The sequence below is a fragment of the Bidens hawaiensis genome, unplaced genomic scaffold (genome assembly GCF_021521415.1).
Source record: "Bidens hawaiensis isolate Kalapana, Puna unplaced genomic scaffold, B.hawaiensis_p1.1 tig00032532_1, whole genome shotgun sequence".
Taxonomy (NCBI): Eukaryota; Viridiplantae; Streptophyta; class Magnoliopsida; order Asterales; family Asteraceae; genus Bidens; species Bidens hawaiensis.
This window is the reverse complement of record NW_027495564.1, coordinates 124,326-142,237: the sequence shown is the minus strand read 5'-3', so window position 1 is coordinate 142,237 and position 17,912 is coordinate 124,326. Positions and strand designations below refer to the sequence as shown.

At 34.5% G+C, this 17,912-nt stretch overlaps 2 pseudogenes; one reads left to right on the top strand and one right to left on the bottom strand.

Moving 5' to 3' along the window:
- Positions 1-8,647: 8,647 nt before the first annotated feature.
- On the bottom strand, positions 8,648-9,718 carry LOC143583806 (long-chain-alcohol O-fatty-acyltransferase pseudogene; annotated as a pseudogene).
- Positions 9,719-13,966: 4,248 nt separating this feature from the next.
- On the top strand, positions 13,967-17,912 carry LOC143583805 (putative long-chain-alcohol O-fatty-acyltransferase 5 pseudogene; annotated as a pseudogene).

Sequence of the window (17,912 nt, the reverse complement as noted above, 5' to 3'; positions counted from 1 at the left end):
AGAAGAGAAAATAAATAAAATAATCGAAATTACTAATTTGCCCCTGACTTAAGGGACAAAATAGACGGAGTTAGAAAAAAGAACTAAAATTGCAAGTTTTAGGAAAGTGAGGTAGTCATTTGCAATAAATTCAAAAACGGTACTAAAGCTGCGTAATTGGACAAACCACGGTACTAAAATGGCACTTAACTCTTTATATTTTTTTCCAAGATGTTCAGGAAGTGGCATCCGTGCGGTGAACTTCGAACAAATTGGATTGGGATTTGAAGAGGAAATAATAAGTTTTGTCATTCGATCGTTGAAACCGATATTTCGAGATCAATTTGTGGATGCTCGAGCTCATCTCAGTCTATATAGCTTAAGATGTGTGAATAAAACTCTTTCATGAATGGAATTAGATGGGTCATTCCTTGAGAATGGATAAAAAAGTGAGAACTCTTCCAGAAAACAAATCATAATCGATAGTTTGAGTGCTGATGTTAGAGATGACGTGATGATTATTATCATTGTCTTTTTATCCTCTTTTGAAAAGTCTGTCTTGTTCTTTCAATTTAAAGAACATTAATTATGTACCATGTTCTTGGATAATTTCTTTCAGTTTATAACCAAATATTTGAAACCTGAATGACACCTCACCTCCATCATTAATTAGTTTTTCTCATGAGAACTCGATACATATTAGGCTATCGGGTATGGGATAATGGTGGCACAGAACCGTGAAAAATGTAACTATGAAACATCACGTTCCTTCATTCCATTTCACGTATGGCATGGTGTGAAAATGATCTAGTCCACGCAAACCATCAAGGTGGTGAATGAATAGATATAAATGTATTTGAGTAAAACGATTAATCATGCTGGAATAAATTACTTTTCAATTTTATTGAACTAAAAAATAACTCAAAACTTGATTACAATTTCTTTATCATGAATTGATATATACACATAAATTCATTTAGACTATAACTAGGACTCTAACAATACAATTAAAACAATTAAGATAATTGTCGATAACCCTTCGGTTAACTTTACTTGCACTCCTAGACTCCATCCTTGTACCGGAAGCCATATATAATTAAAAGATGGTTCGGTAGTTAACTTTAACAGACCATTCTCTCTCTCTCTCTCTCGCTTACAATTATAAAAATATATATATAAAAAAAAGAGGAATGGAGAATGGTGGATTGGTGGGTATGACATCGGTTGAGTGGTGGGGTGAATGATAAAGAAGACAGTGAGGTGACGCTAACGTGGCAAATAGTGCAAAATGGTGAGTGAAATGCATAATGCATAGCCATGACACAAGGTTCTATCTCGTTAACTTGGTTGATGAATGATCCGCTTATTTTTGGTTACATGTTAATTATTTATGAGATGCCATGAAAATATTATTAATTATATCATATTAAGTTGTTTTGGTATTTGATAGGATACGGAAAACGTGTTTAAACATATACTCCATCATGAAAAGAAAAGCTTCTCATGATCAAATGGTAAAAACGTGTTTGTGAACAATTAAGTGAATTGCTGGTGCAATTAATAGTAATGGTGTTCAATTATTATTTTGTTTATGAGGAAGTTGGCATCACAATAGGGTGGGCCTATAAGGCTACAAGAACATAAGACTTTAGCATATACTCGTTAAAGTCTTGTTTCAGTGTTTATATAATCGGGGCCGTACACACATGCATTAGACCAACCCCTTTACATTAACCCGACAAAGGTAGAGTGAATCCAATAAATTACACACCGAGACCCAGAAGACTTTATTTACTTTATTTTTCTGATTTCCTTAATACTTTATTATAAAATCCCGAAAATCCGAGAATATGATGGTGACGGTATCTAACTTCTTTGCTATTAATGTATGAAACCTGGTTTTTACCATTAGTTTAACGTGTCTTGTTTGTAATTATTGACTCTATTTTGGTTATAAACGTTTTATGTGTTGTTTTGAGTTTCAAATAGCATCAAAGTTGGATTTTTATAGATTCATCTTGTTGGATTTTAATTTCCGATAAACGGTTTGTTAGTGTCTAGCCTTAACTGGTTAAACTTCTAGGTCAGCAAGGCGATTGCTTAGTCATATTTATGTTAATGAAGTTTAGTAACCAGAATCGATGAACACAAAAAAGAATTTAGATCATAAGCTCAATCTCTATAATTTTCATTAACTCAAAAGTTACAATTCTCAATGATATAACCCACAAGCTCGGGTATATATACTAATTTAGATTTGAAAACCCAACTAGACTAGAATACAAATACTATAATCATATTCAAATACTAATTGGTAAAAACAAATCTAAATAATAATTAATAAATAAATTCCTTGTTATCCAAGTCATTGGCTCGACTTGTTCACCAAGTAATTTATTATATGTAAACCAAGTTACGTGCTCAACTTGATAAACATGACACCAACCCATCATAGATTCGATGAGTAGGCCCAACAGAAATTACGTCTCACAGTTACTTGGTAAGTCAATCAGGGTTATACTTCTAGCTTCCAAACCTGAAACTTAGGGTGCTAATATTTTAAAGGGTTTTAAAGCTTTAAAGGTAGTAAATTGTGTTTAAAAGGTTGCATCTAAGTAAAACTTGTGAGGTCCTCGTTTCAGTAATAAATAAATAAAATATTTCGGGTTTATTTTAGTTGTTGTGTCGAGAGACGTCAATTAAATTAATTAAATATTCTAGAAGAATGTATAAGTTAATAGAGGCTAATGGACTTAAGGACAATTATGGGCCTAAAAGCCTTTGAGCTTTGCATATTTAAACCTCTAAAAACCCTAAATCATCCTTATCCTTATCATTGGCACACACCCACACACACACAAAAATCTCCTATACACACAATCCATCTTTCCATTCATTCAAGATCTAGTTAATCACACTAAAAGGTAAACCTTATATTTATTTGAGTTAATAGCCATTTTCGTTCCTGTGGTTTGCTACTTTCGTCACTTCAGTCCAAAGTTTGAAATTTTGTCAATTTAGTCCTTATAGTTTTAAACATTAGCCAATTACGCCCCCCGTCTAACGGCATCCAACTATGCCGTTAGTTTTAGGGGTATTTTTGTCTTTCTCCTATTTATATTTAGTTAATGGCCAGTTTCGTTCCTGTGCTTTGATACGTTTGCTACTTCAGTCCAAAGTTTGAAATTTGCCAATTTTATGTTTAATTTATTCAATTTTTTTTTTGCTACTTCAGTCCATGATGTAATTCATTGGTAAAGTGGTCAGGGTAATTCCTTAAACCGAACTATACAGAAAAAACTAAAATCGTTTATCTGATTAATGCATAATAGTTAGGGTTTAGAGATTAACATATCGTAGCAAACATCTGGGTCGAAATCAACATCAGAAGGTCGAACATCCCGCATTTCTATGTTTGCTCAAAAAATCGATGCACTAAATCGCATGTGTATTCTTCAAATCATGGTATTGTTCTTGAGTTCGTCGAATTCGACCCTAGAATTGTAGTCGAAATGAAGAATTCAAGAACAACACCACGATTTGAAGAACACACATGCGATCTAGTGTATCGATTTCTTGAGTAAACATGGAAATGCTGAATATTCGACCTCCTGATGTGATTTCGACCAAGATGGTTGCTACAATATGTTAATCTCTAAACCATAACTATTATGCATTGACCAAAGAAACGATTTTAGTTTTATCTGTATAGTACGGTTTTAGGGAATTACCTTAACCACTTTACTAATGAATTCCACAATGGGGGAGAGTTTAGAAAATGTCTAGAAACTAAATACGAAGGGGGGTATGATTATTGTTATCGACAGAGTAAACCTAAACCTGTTTTGGTCGATGCTCGATGGTTTTGGGCTTGGATTATGCTCTTAAAGACCATAGACGAAAAAAAAAACTAAATAAATTAAACATAAAATTGAAAAAATTTTAAACTTTGGACTGAAGTAGCAAAAGTATCAAACCACAAGAACGAAACTGATCATTAACTAAACATAAACAGGAGAAAGACAAAAATACCCCTTAAACTAACGGCATAGTTGGATGCTGTTAGACGAGAGGATGTAATTGGCTAATGTTTAAAACTATAAGGACTAAATTGACAAAATTTCAAACTTTGAACTGAAGTAACGAAAGTAGCAAACCACATGGACGAAAATGGACATTAACTCTATTTATTTCGATTCCTTTCTCGTTAAGATTATTAACACATACACCGAGCCAAACTGACAAAAAACGAACCGAGATAAACAAGCTTCAAACAAATCTACTAATAATAATAACAATAATATCATGAGGTTTAGCAGTATACAAATAACAATAATAATCGTTGTAAACGGGTTCAACGAGACCCGAGTTCCAAGCTGTTCGGCTCAGGTTAAAGGGGCTCGAACCAGAAAACGCGAAACAGAACCCAAATAGGTCCGGGGGTGCACGAGTTCGAACCCAGATCTGAGCGACGGCGGAACCCGAACTGACTTAATGGACCTTGAATTCGAACCCAAAGGAAAGCCGAACCCGAAATGAACCCTCAACCCCTTTCCCTATCCTTCGTGTTAGTCACAAACGGCCTAAGTGCCAGCGGAAATATCTGAATGAACTCAGATTTGTGAAGATAAAACCCGAATCCAAATAAAAACGGCCAACACCAAACTGACAGGCAAACCAGATCTGGAAAAACCCTTATGTGAATAGATTGACCGGAAATAAGTCGCGCGAATTGGTGGTGCAATTTGATTCGCATTCCGCGCGAATCATTGGAGCGAATGGATTTGGATGCGAATCAGTTGGTGTGCGACTAGTTTGAAGATCATCCATGTGACTCGAACCGATCTTAGTCAGTCCCTTCACCCTCCCTTTCTCCTGCTCGGCGTTGCCCTGGTCGCTGGAAGTGGAGAAGCCGGCGGCGGTCTCCGATAACTGGAAGAGAGAGAGAGAGAGAGAGCATGGGGGGTATGGAAGTAAGTGGGGAGGGGGGTTGGTGAGGGGTGTTTGTATAATAATAATAATAATAATAATAATAATAAATAAAGAGATTTTATTGCTTCTATAATATATGATTGTTTATTGGATTAAAGAGATTTTATTTTTTTTTGTATTTATAATAATAATAATAATAAAGAAAAGAAGATAATAATAATAATAAATAATTATAATAAAAGCTTTAGCTATAAGAGAATACTATAAGGATAAACGAGACCAGAACCCGTAACCTGACTCAAACAAAAACTGAAACCGAGAACCAACTCATGTCGGAACCTACAACCGTAAGACCATTGAGAAAAGCTTTAACACATGAGCTCGAAATACGTTGTGAATATATATATATATATATATATATATATATATATATACACATATACATATATAGGGTTAGGTAAAAATAAAAACCCACTTAAGTTGTGAAAACTCTAGAAACTCATTCTCAACCACATGCTTTTAATTAAGATCAAATCTTGTGGTATAGAATTAAAGTTAATAAAAAATGTTAACATAAATATAACTTTTTATCTCTCCTAAAAACATATAAAAAAATTAGTAAAAAAATGTTAAAAAATAGCAAAACAATTTTTTTTAATGTTTCGATGTTTTGTATTAAATGTTACAACATATTTTACATGTAAAAAAAAAAACGATGTTACATAGGGTTTTCGCGGGTTTTCACAACTCAAGTGGGTTTTCATTATATATTTTGCCTACATATATATATATATATATATATATATATATATATATATAAATGGTTAACTTATACAAAATATAATACTAATAAATAATGCTAAGTATATTAAAATTAATAAGATCGGTTTGAGAAGGCTACGTGTCGGTTCAGTTAACCTCGTTAACTTAATAAAATAAGTAAAGAAGCAAATATAGAGATTAATACGTGTGCGTTATTAACAGTTAGTCGGGCACAACTGAAGAAAGGAATTACTATTAATTCGGAGAGGAATCGTCTACAGGTGGGTTCTAGCCCCTTTCTCTGTGACGTTTTTCGGGGTTGTGTGCATACTCCTATGTGATAGTTAATACACTTATCCTAAGTGATAAGTGTATGATATGCGTATGATTATTTATTTTATGTTATTATTAATTGATTGTATGAATGTGCGTATATAAATATAATTATTATACATGCAATTGAAAGATGTGTAAAGTATGCGCGTATGATAGGAAACTTATGAAGAAAACGTATGGACGATTGACGGGACATGTATGGTTGTATGGTTAAGCGAGACAAAGGGACCAGGCCTTATTAATATCTGAGATGACAGGGACCAGACCCTAATAATATCTGAGATTGAGATAGAGAGACTAGACCCTAATAATATCTGAGACAGTAGGGACCAGACCCTAATAATATCTAAGATTGAGATAGAGGGACTAGACTATATTAATATCTGAGATGACAGGGATCAGACCCTAATAATATCTGAGATTGAGATAGAGAAACTAGACCTTAAAATATCTGAGACAGTAGGGACCAGGCCCTAATAATATCTGAGATTGAGATAGAGGGACTAGACCCTAATAATATCTGAGACAGTAGAGACCAGACCCTAATAATATATGAGACAGTATGGACAAGACCCTATTAATATCTGGGATAGAAGGGACCAGACCCTTAAAAATATCTGAGATTGAGGGACCAGACCCTAATAATATCCGAGATAGTAGAAGTAGAATAGTCACGGTATACCATAGGAAAGTAGGAAAGAAAGTGCGTAAATACGTATGTATGTGCGTAAAGTATATATGAATAAGTAATAGCAAGTAAAGTACGAAATACGTATCTCCGGACGCGTATAAGTATGAACATGGAAGTATTGTATGTTAATTGATTAACTAGAACTCACTCAACGTAGCTGAATTTTAGTATGCACACATGTGAGTAGGATGTGATAGGTTGCTTAAAGGGAGACCCGGGGCAAATAAACGAAGATTGGCATCAAAGAAAAGAAGTGTCACGTGTTATTCATATTTATGTTAAGACTTATGTTATTCCAGTTTAAGACAAAGTACTTATGTTTGTAAGAATAGCTAACTTATTATTCCGCATTTTGTTTTAATTAACTTTGATTTTCCGAATTATGTGAAAGAGTAAATCTAACCAGCGTGAAAGTAGGGCACCCGGGATCGGGGGCCTTAAAACACTCTTATAAGTAGTGTGGTGAAATTATCTTTATGTCATTCCAATATATTTAATAATATAGTATAAATATTTTAGTGTATCCATTGGTGATTGCATTATATACACATTCTTGGTATAGTAAGCATTGATGATTACACTACATATTCTACTAATTGTATAATTAAGTAGGTATATGTGTTGGTTAATACACCTTATATAAACTAGTTTTCCTTAGTGTATGCATTGGTGTGTATATATATATATATATATATATATATATATATATATATATATTCTAATTAGTATAGTATGTGCGTGAGAGATTACCCTACATTGTTACTAGTTATATAGTTTAGTAGGCATATGTCTTGGTTATTACACCTTATGTAAACTGGTTTACCTTGATGTATGCATTGGTGATTACACCATATATGCATTCTTAGTATAGTATATGTGTGAGAGATTACACTACATGTGTTATTGTTTATATTTTTGTGCACGCATTGGTGATTACACTAAACATGCATTATTAGTATAATGTACACATTGGCGATCAAACCAGTCCTAAGCATTACCGACTACGCATATAACGATTACATGCATATTTACATATATAGTACAATGTATGTATTGGTGATTACACTACATGCGTTGCAGCGTTAGTGATTAAACTTGTATAAAATATATAGTATCTACAATTCAATATTTTGTACTGGTTTATATTTGCGTTTAATTGGTGTGTATTTTTTGTTTGAGGAATAATTGGATGTTCCATGACGGAAAGTTTGACGGGCTGATATTGTTGATGCTGATGCTGGGCTTGGAAGGCTGCTGGATATTGGGATGAAGTTTAAGTCAAGGCCCAAGGCCCAAGGCCCATTATTGGGTTTTTTGTGATTTAGTTTGGTATATTAGAAAAGAGAAGCAGATTGTTTTAGTTAGTCGATATATTCTTTTAGGTTTTCATCTTTTAGTTTTCTCTATCGATTCTTATTGAGTTCTAGATCATCTATGTTAGATTTGATCTGTTAAACGTTATTGAGTGTTGTTAGTTTTGTTAGATCATCATATCTGTGATCTAAGTTCTTTGTAGACTTTTTAAAGAAGTATTGTTTGTGCCAAAACTTAGTGGATTCATATTTAACGTATGACACGTAAGTTTGTTTGCTATATATTTCTATTTTGAATCATTAATATGTTGTTTCTATTCTACTCGTTCAGTTTATTGTAGTATAATGTTTGATTCCTTTTTTCAGGTATACCCAAGTAATAAAGACTTATAAAGTTATGGTCCCCATATATGCAAATCAATAAGAAGAATATGGTGGCCTAAGATCTGGCTAATGATCTAATGGAAAGGGTTGCAGATAATACGAAATTAAATGTGTTCAACCTACCGAAGATAAGTGTGATACCGATGGAAAGTACAATCGCTTGATTAAAGACCCATAATATTTCTTTCTAGCTTTTATTCTTATATTATCCTCTTAAGTAATATGATTATTACTAAGATCATAATTAATATTACACATAAAACATAAACTTGATCACATTTTCACTCCATAAAGCAGACATGAACAATCTTAACAAGACGGAATATTCGCTTATAATCTTCACATCCAAACCCTTTCTTATTGGTTCTGCAAAGAACAACCCGACGCCAGTCACAAGCAAAAACGTCGCCCCAAGCAGCCACGCCACCACCCTATGTAACCGAAACCTGCCATTAACAGCCTTCTTGACAGCCACCTCAGCAGCGATACACACTCCATGCAGTACAAAAAACCACGTCACCTCCCACGTAGGTGGAACACGCATCAAATAGAAAAACATCAACTCATGCATTAGTCCCGAAACCACAAAAGTCACAATAATCGCCAATTGCTGGCTCCAAAACATACCAAGAGCTCGGTTTGAGACTATGCGAACTGGATTATACACAGAAGCCCTAAGGATACTCGAGGCCACAAGGTTCCACCTTCGGCCCCAAAAATCCTGAAGCGATGTAGCCAGGAAAGGTTCATTGAACTGCGGTTCAATCTCGAAATCAAAACCAAGAAAACCCTTTGCCAATAACGCAGTGATGGTAAACCCTAACTCGAAACCAATGTGCATATGTGTAAAGTAGAGAACTGCGATAACCGTCCAGTGAAGGTTATGTTTGTATTGATAAACATGTATTATCATCGTGAGAATCGCAGCTTTAAGCATCAACATAATCCAATTATGCGATGAAGCTGGATTCTTGATGTGTTGCTTCCGATCAATCTGTTTAGGGTTGATCGGAAGCAAAGCAATGCAAATGAAAGTGAGGAGTGGTAACCGCGGTTCGGAAGATAAAGGGCCACGGTTGAAGGCGAAGAGTAACAGTTTGAAGTTACCGAGCCATACGAGGAAGAAGAATGCAGGGAAGGCGAGATGGACGGTGGAGATTGGGAATGGGATGATGGAGAAGATGGTGATGGTGGGGAGAAGAGAGAGTAGCCTCGGGACGCCATGGGCGATCTGAGATGTGATTAAGTAGCAGTAGCAGATGGAGGAGATGGCAACACACCATAAGTTGATGAAGGTTTTGAGTTCTTTGCCATCTTCCATTTGTTAACTTGGTGTAAAGTAGTCATGCATGTAGTCCTTTTAAATGGAATTTTAAGGCTATAAGACTATGTATAGTGGGGCGACAAATCCTCGTTTGAGGCGATATTGGACGAGAACATTGCCCCCAGACAATAAGTGGGCGATAGTGTGTGTGTGGGGGGGGGGCATATATTTGTTGTCGGCTTGTTTGATGGACTTGTGACTTGGCGAGTAAGCATTGGGGTGATTTGTGGGCTACAACACCATTCTCTGGACTACATATTGCTCCCTTGGCCATGTATAAAAATCCCTCCTATTTTGAACCTCTCCGCGACACATAGCCCTAGCATGTTCACATCTGTATACAACATACAACAGTTGTACTACTTTGCAGGTTTAGTCAATTCCCATTGAAAAATAGTTACGAAGAATAGTAAAGAGTAAAATTTACCAAAATAGAAAGGGAATCTTAACTTTTATGGATTTAAAGAATTAAAAGCATAGAAAGAACCCAAACTACCCACCCATAATACATAAACTAAAGTTTCACCGATCCTCAATGGCGGATCTTGAACACATAATATGAGTGGGCCGAATGATTTTGAACAATATAATTTGGATGAATCAGACTCAATACATATATTCTTTTTGATCTTTTCAAAAAAGTTATACTACTGAGCGAAAAAGTTAAGTAGGGTGGGCTGTGACCTGGCCTAGCCACACAAAGATCCACCCATGCCGATCCTCCCAAGTAATCAATAGCTTCTTAGATCGATTTCGAACCCATAGGATGATTGGTGAAAACCAAATCATTTCAGGGCTTCCATATACTGATTTACACTAAAAAGTAGTAAGAGCGGTCACATTGATAGGCCAACACATTAATTACCTTGGCCAACTCCATCAAAACTTTAAGAAACTTGTGCAACTTCAAAACGTACTTTGTACTAAAAGCATAGATCAAAGGGATACCACACCATTGAGAGATAATCTGCCATATAGAGTTCGCAAATTGGCAAGAAACAAAAGGGTGTTCACTGGTTACCCCAAAGTAACCACAAATCTTACGTCACAACCTCTTAAACAGGGTATAAGACGTTCACATTTGGCTCTTAACTTTATCTTTATCTCTGAAGTTCAGAATTATACAAAGATTTCTTGTTTTTAGTCCATACTGAAACTTACTATTCACTCCCTGTATTTAATTTTTACATTTTATTTTATTTGTGAGTGAAAAAAAGAAAAAAAATATTAAAATTAAGAAAAGAATATTGCATTATTTGATTGGGAAAATTGAATTTTTAATCATCCAGGCAAACTCTGAGCAATTAGCCGGCGCAAATCCAACTAAAGAAATGCATTAGGACAGACCCAACTTTCAACCTTTTTTTTTTTCACCGTGCTTTTTTTTTTCCTGACAATGTTTAACCAAGTTAGTTTTCGATAACATGAACTTTTTATGCGAAATTTATGTTAATAAAACATGGGTCTGAAATTTAAGTAATGCATTTCCATTTTTCACATGACGATATCTGCATACACAATTTTTTTTTCTTATATACAAAATTAATGTTATTAAGTTATTAGACATGAAGTTTATATCTTGCCTTTACTTTTTAATATCATCTTACTAATATATTAAAACAAAACAATATGAATACATAACATCTTTCTAAAGTGTCCACATATGATGACACATAAGCTATTTCTAAAATTAAACCTTATTTAAATCTATTAAATTAATTTGCTGCATTTACTATTATTTTTAAAATTTCTAAATTAAATTTTCATTAACTCTCATTTAATGTGATTTTCAGAAATAAAAAAAAAACGTTTAATGTTTATTTATTTATTACGTCTTTTAATCTAATTTTTTAAATACTTTATTTTAAAATATTATTATTATAAAAATTCTTTTGATTTGGGTAAAACAACTAACATATGCCTAAACTATTAAAAGTCTTTTTTCGAGCGTGTGTACATCTAAATACCTAGAATTTGCCTTATATGAAAATTATACCTAGAATTTGTCTTATATGAAAATTAGTTAAACTTAATTTGACTCTTGATTTATTTTACCATTTTAAAACTTAAAAATTATCCTTTCGTACAATTGAATAATTAATATGGGAAAATCGCATATGTTATGTACAATGAGATATTTGAAGGTTTTATGAACAATTTTTGTATTTAATCTTTTTTCAAATCTATATATAATGTAATATTTAATTTCATGAGAAATTGTTATACATTCCTAAATTATACTATGTATATAAAATCTTTTTTATTGATATTATATTTTTTATTCAACCCGTGTATTACATGGGTTACTAACCTAGTTTTTAATAATAATACATTATCATTATATGTCAAGTTCATTTGTTTTCATATTTTTTCGTTTTATTGTGCCAATTTACTAAACAACACACATAAACTAACAAAAATAAGACATGATCAATGATGTTGCACATTTGTTAAGAATCTGATTTTACCTCATGTTGCTGGTATTTGATAATAATCGGCTAATCAGGGTCGGTCCAGATCCCATCCTAGACTCGACGGCCGTTTAAGGAATGCTTTCGGTGGCACACAAATTTTTTAATTTTCTTTATATGATATAAGAATCTTTTAAAAGCATTGTCAAGTAAACTTAGACTAAAAGAATCTGGAAAAAGTGCCAAGTAATTTAGCAATTAGTCTGTTTATGTTTAATTAAGCCAAAAGATCTGAACATAAAATTTATATAAGGCCCATTTTTATACTTGTCTTGGACACTCGAAATCTCAGAGACGGCTTTGTGGCCGAGTCTGCGGAGAAGTGGCATGTGGTGAAGTGGTTGGTTGGGCCGTGCGATTTGGAAGGGGGTTGTTTGGGCCAGAGGTGGAGAAGGTGCGAGATGGGCCGGTAGGTCGTGGGCCATATTGGGCGTAGTAGGGGAAATGGAAACATATAGGAGAATTGGAGAAATATATTATAATCATAAGGTTAAGAATGGACACAATTTTGCTCATTAAAATCACTATATTTACTTTATTAATTATCTCGAGTGTTATTAAGAATCGGTTGCCATCTTACGTCCCATTGACAAGTTGGTTGAAAAACCTTATGGATTTGCTGGTGCCTTTCCGGGTATGTCCCTTGTATATAAAATTATATATACATAGCAGCTTCTGAATTAATAGAATAAATAAAAATCATAGGCATACAGTATGGTGAGTTCGTCTAAGTCTTCCATTTCCGTTTATTTTTATTCTTAGTTTATGGATATGAAATAATAATATGATTTATAAGTGTTTTAAGATGTATTAGTTGTATTTATGTTTTAAAAATATGAACTCCACGTTCTCTCACCAATCAATGAGAAAAAAAAAAGAAATATGTTATTGGTAAGAGTCTCGATTCGGATTCGATTTCAGTTTCGGATCATAAACAGCTTCCGATCAAAATCCTAAATGCGTCGGTAACGGAGTCTCGGATCCAGATCCAAATCCGATTTCAGATCCATCGCATAAACCAATTTTATTAGCTATTAAAGCTTTAATACTGGCAGCCATAGTTAATACATACCAATACAGAAACAATATTAATCATAACATGATTCTAGCTTTATATTGCTGCCACATGTATCAACGCCCTCACAACATTCATCGGTAGCTTCATTCTCCAATTCGATTACTTGGAAAAAAGGCCCGAAAAAACCTGAAATAAGGTTTTTTAACTACCCGGAAATAGTGTATTTAACACTGGTTTTAGAATACCCGTTCTATACCGACCCAAACCCGATGCATAGGTATGGTTTTTAGAGACAATACTCGGACCCACACCCGAACCCAACCCGGGTATTACCAATATCTGATTTTCCAAAACCCGATCATGCCCGAACCCGGTTCCATCTATTACACTTTTTTTTTTGAACGACCAACAAAGATTAAAATATTAAAACTAGCAAGAAGCTAAAAAAAACAACACCAAAGTACCAAACAATAAAGAACACCCATAAATAAACCACCCAACTTTACACTAAACTATACTAAAAATCACTGTTTTTTTTTCTTTTATTCTTAATTAAATAATATTTTTTTATATCTTTATAATTATATTTTATTTTATATTCCAAACTATTATAGTCACATAAAAAAACCAAATTTAGAAGTGTCACATTTAGAAAGCCCCACAAGGCACAAACACCTAGTTGTGTACTTTATATTCCAATCTACTCGCTTCAAATTCGTTCAATCTAAACAAATCTAAAAGTCAAGCAACACAACCATGGAACCCATGATCACCACCCTCATCATCTACATATCATCACTCACACTCTCCTTATCCTACTGCTACTACATATCATCAAACATCCCCAAAGGCATCTACAGACTCATCTCTATAACCCCCATCATCTACTTATTCACCATTTTACCCCTCCAATGCTCCTCCATTGCCACCACTGCCATCTCCTCCTCCTTCACCTCATGGCTTACAAACTTCAAACTCATCCGCTTCGCATTCGATCTCGATCACTCTCCGTTTCACCCGTCCGATTCGCTTGTTCGGTTCGTTACCGTCGCCTCGTTACCGATTAAATCCGAAAGTAGAGATGCTAGTTGTGAGAATTCGCCTCCGGGTCGGTTCCAGTTAGGTATGAATATTTTTTTTTTTTATCTGTTTTCGGTACTGGTACCTTGCAGTTTTAGTATTTTTAATGTTACCGACAACTTTTTTTTAACATTTAAAGTACCGGTACTTTTTTTATTGGTACCGGTACTTGATATTCTTGTTTTCGTATCAGTATTGGTATCATTCAGTTTTGTTATTTTTATATTTTCAATGGTACTGACAAACATTTTTTTACCGAATATTGGTGTTGTACTGAGGTGGTACCGATACCATTTGGTTTGGTTTCGGTGTTTTTAATGGTACCAATGAACATTTTTAACGGAACTCAATGTTCTTGTTTTTGGTATCGTTACGATTCTGTTCCACATTTTTTAATGGTACCGGTACCATACCAAACTGGTATCGGTATTTTATACCAATTAAGTATCGGTACTCTAGTGATACCCTCCCTAACCGGTACCGATACCCCTTTTTTCTGTTTTTAGTATCGGTACCATTTGGTATAGTTTTTTTTAATGGTAACGTACCGAAGTGGCACAGATACTAGATTTTCCTGTTTTAGGTTTAGATATCAATCTATCATACTGTGTCAGTATTTTTATGGTCCCCAAAAGCGTTTTTTTACCAAATATCGGTACCGTACTAAGATTTGTATCGGTACTTGTTTTCCTGTATTGGGAATCGATACCAGTTGGTTTAGGTATTTTTAATGTTACAGTTGAACATTTTTTTATCGCACCACCATACCGCACGTACCGGTGCCCATAGTTACAAAAATCCCCGACTAGGCCGGGTACTCGCAAGTCGCAACTCCCTAGTCGACTGACTTGCCACCACCTAGCGACTTTTGCAACAATAATGGTACTCGATTTTCCTGTTTTAGGTATATGTATCATTCGGTTTTGGTATTTTTAATGGTAGTGGTACCATGCTGAACCAGTACCGGTACTCGGTTTCCTATCTTTGGTATCGGTACCATTCGTTTTGGTATTTTTAATGGTACCCATGAACATTTTTTTTACCGAATACCACTAGGACTCAATTTTCCTGTTTTCTTTTTACCGAATATTGGAATATAAGTGATGTATTCGGTTCGATACCACCTGGTGTTTGTACTTTAAATGGTACTATTGAACATTTTTAATGGACTGTACTTATACGGCACGGTACCAAACCAGTCCTGGTACTTGATTTTTCTGTTTTCAGTTTCGGTATTTGTAATGGTATCGATGAACATTTTATACCGAACATTTCCAGTTTTTGGTTTCGGTATTTTTAATGTAGCTAGGAGCATTTTATACTAATACCCATTTTCCTGTTTTGGTGTCGGTACCATTTTGTTTCGGTATTTCTATTGTGGTACTAATGAACATCTTTTTTACTAAATACCCGTATCGTACTGATACCGGTACGATTCCAAACCGATACATGTACTCGATTTTCCTTGTTTCGGTATGGGTACCACTAAGCTTCCATTTTTTAATGGTAATGTTGAACATTTTTTACCAAATAGTGGTATCGTATTTATAACGGTACTCGATTTACCAGTTTTCGATATCAGTACGGTACCATTCGGTTTCTGTATTTTTAATGGTATCATTGAGTGTTTGAACGTTTTCTGCCGAACACCAGTACTGTACGGATACCGGCACCGGTATTTGATTTCCATGTTATCAGTATCGGTACCATTCGATTTCTGTATTCTTAATGGTACCGATGAACTTTTTTACAAATACCGGTACTCGATTAGTCGATTTTCCTGTTTTCAGTATCAGTATTTCTAACAATACTGAAAATGAGTGAAACCATATACCGAATACCATACCTCTTTATTTGGTTTAGTACCGATCATTATCGGTACCATTAAAAATACCTATACCAATTAGTACCAATACCGACCTAAAAAAAATAGGTACGGTATTCAATATATGATTTCACCTGTTTTTTTAATATAATTATTTTTCGGTACAGTATTGGTTTAGTACCGGTATCCAATATATGATTTCACATGTTTTTTTAATATAATTATTTTGCGGTACAGTATTAGTTCAGTACCAATATCCAATATATGATTTCACCTGTTTTTTTAATATAATTATTTTTCGGTACAGTATTGGTTCAGTACCGGTATCCAGTATTTTTTTTAATATAATTATTTCACCTGTTTTTTTAATATAATTATTTCACCTGTTTTTTTAATATAATTATTGGTTCAGTACTGCCGGGGTGTTCACGGTCCGGTTTTCGCGGTTTTTAGGTCAAACCGTGAACCGAACCGTTAGTAACGGTTTTTGATTTTCGTAAACCAAAACCGAACCGTTGAACTCTTAAACCGAACCGTTAATAACGGTTTGGTTTCGCGGATTGGTCTTGTTCGGTGTTTATACAATATGTTCAAAATAATTCATGATATGTAAATATTACACAACTCACAATGATTTATGTAATTTAACAAACAACTAATTTTTACCTTTTTAGGATCTCATTTAACAAAATAAAAAGCCAATTAATGTTTTCTTGCATTTTTGATTTGTGCTTAGCCCACTTTTTTTTGTTTATTATCAATATTTGTCAATATTTAGTAGTGTTTATGCGTATATGCACATATATATAATACAAAATACTATGTGTCTAGTTATAAATTTATATACACATATATATTATGAAATATTTTAAAAATACATATAAATAAATAAATCATACGGTCGGGTCCGGTTTTATGCGGTTGGTTTTCGGTTCAAACCGTAAACCAAACCGTTCACTACGGTTTGGAAATTTTCAAACCAACCAATCGAGAGTAAAGAAAAAAAACCAACCGCGAAACCAAACCGATGGCCGGTTTGGGCGGTTTCGCGGTTTCGAACCGAACCATGAACACCCCAAAGTACCGGTATCGATCTTATCCCTTGATATAACAATTGACATATATTTCTTACTCAAATCAGGGATACAGGTTCTCATTTTCTCCATACTTATACATATAGTGATAAACTACAAGCATCTATTTCATCCAAACATCACAATGCTAGTCTACTGTGTTTTACTATTTCTCGCAATCGAGGTCACCGTCGCCATTATAAACTCCCTGCTGTTTTCGTTAACCGGACTAGAGCTCGAACCGTCATCCGACCATCCGTACCTCGCAACATCATTGCAAAACTTTTGGGGAAGGTGGAACCTAATGGTAACAACTACATTGCGTCACACGGTATACAAACCCGTTCGGTTAGCTTTTTCTAACCATAAGTGGGCCCCACTCGCGGGGGTAATGGTGTCATTTATTGCCTCGGGGTTGATGCACGAGCTATTTGTTTTCCACTTGTCACGTGAGGCGCCTACGTGGGAAATGACTTCGTTTTTCGTGTTACATGGAGTGTGTGTTGTGGTGGAGATGGTTGTGAAGAGATGGATAGCCCGTGGCCGTGGGCGGTTGTGGGGGGCGGATTTAATAGGGAGGGCGTTGACGGGGGTGTTCGTGGTGATGACGGGTATGTGGTTATTCTTCCCACCGTTGATTAGAAGTCGTATAGACGAGAGGATTCTTGACGAGTATACGTCGGTTATCGAGTTTATTAAGGACAAAGTTTTTATAACTAAATAA